Below are 678 nucleotides of genomic sequence, written 5' to 3' on the forward strand. Positions count from 1 at the left end.
TCTCCGGTGCTGTATCCACCCCTTCCCACCCTCTTGGGGTTCGGTCCTGCCAGTTCCACTTGTGGGCTGTCCTCACCACTTTGGGCCTTTCTACCGCTCCCCTTCTTGTGGCTCCGGATGTCACCACAGACACGCTTTTATGAGAGTGGGCTTGTGCAAGGCTTGTATAAAGTGTTCTCAGAAATACGAGGTCCTGTCATTTGTAAAACTAATAAAAATGTCCAATAATTTTTACAAGGGAAAAATGAGTCATTGGATGGCACATTTCTCATTACTGGCATTTTACAATTAAAATGAGCATCTATTGAATCAATCCAAAGCTCTTATTGTTAGCAGACACTAATAACTTCCTGACCTATTGAAGATACTTCTTTTCTGAAGAAACATGACCCCTCACCACGGCATTTCTCGTCGAGAGCGGTATCCAGCTGAGACCAGCTCTGCTCAGCTCCTGCTGGAGTGCTTTCAAACACATCCTGATGGGACTGGTGGCTATAACTGGGTGGGAAATTGTTTTGAAGCCCTCAAAAATGCTCAAGATTTCAAAATTTTTCCCGCTCCGCATGGGGATGAATCCAGAATTGTTCAATTTAAGGTTTGTTGTTTTTTTTTTTTTTTTACCCATTAAAAAACAAAACCAAAAACTCATGGAAACCAGCTCCGGAATAGCCAATAACC

Source organism: Pezoporus occidentalis, unplaced genomic scaffold, assembly GCF_034315485.1.
Source record: "Pezoporus occidentalis ecotype Australia unplaced genomic scaffold, CSIRO_AGI_Poc_V1 ctg223, whole genome shotgun sequence".
Lineage (NCBI taxonomy): Eukaryota > Metazoa > Chordata > Aves > Psittaciformes > Psittacidae > Pezoporus > Pezoporus occidentalis.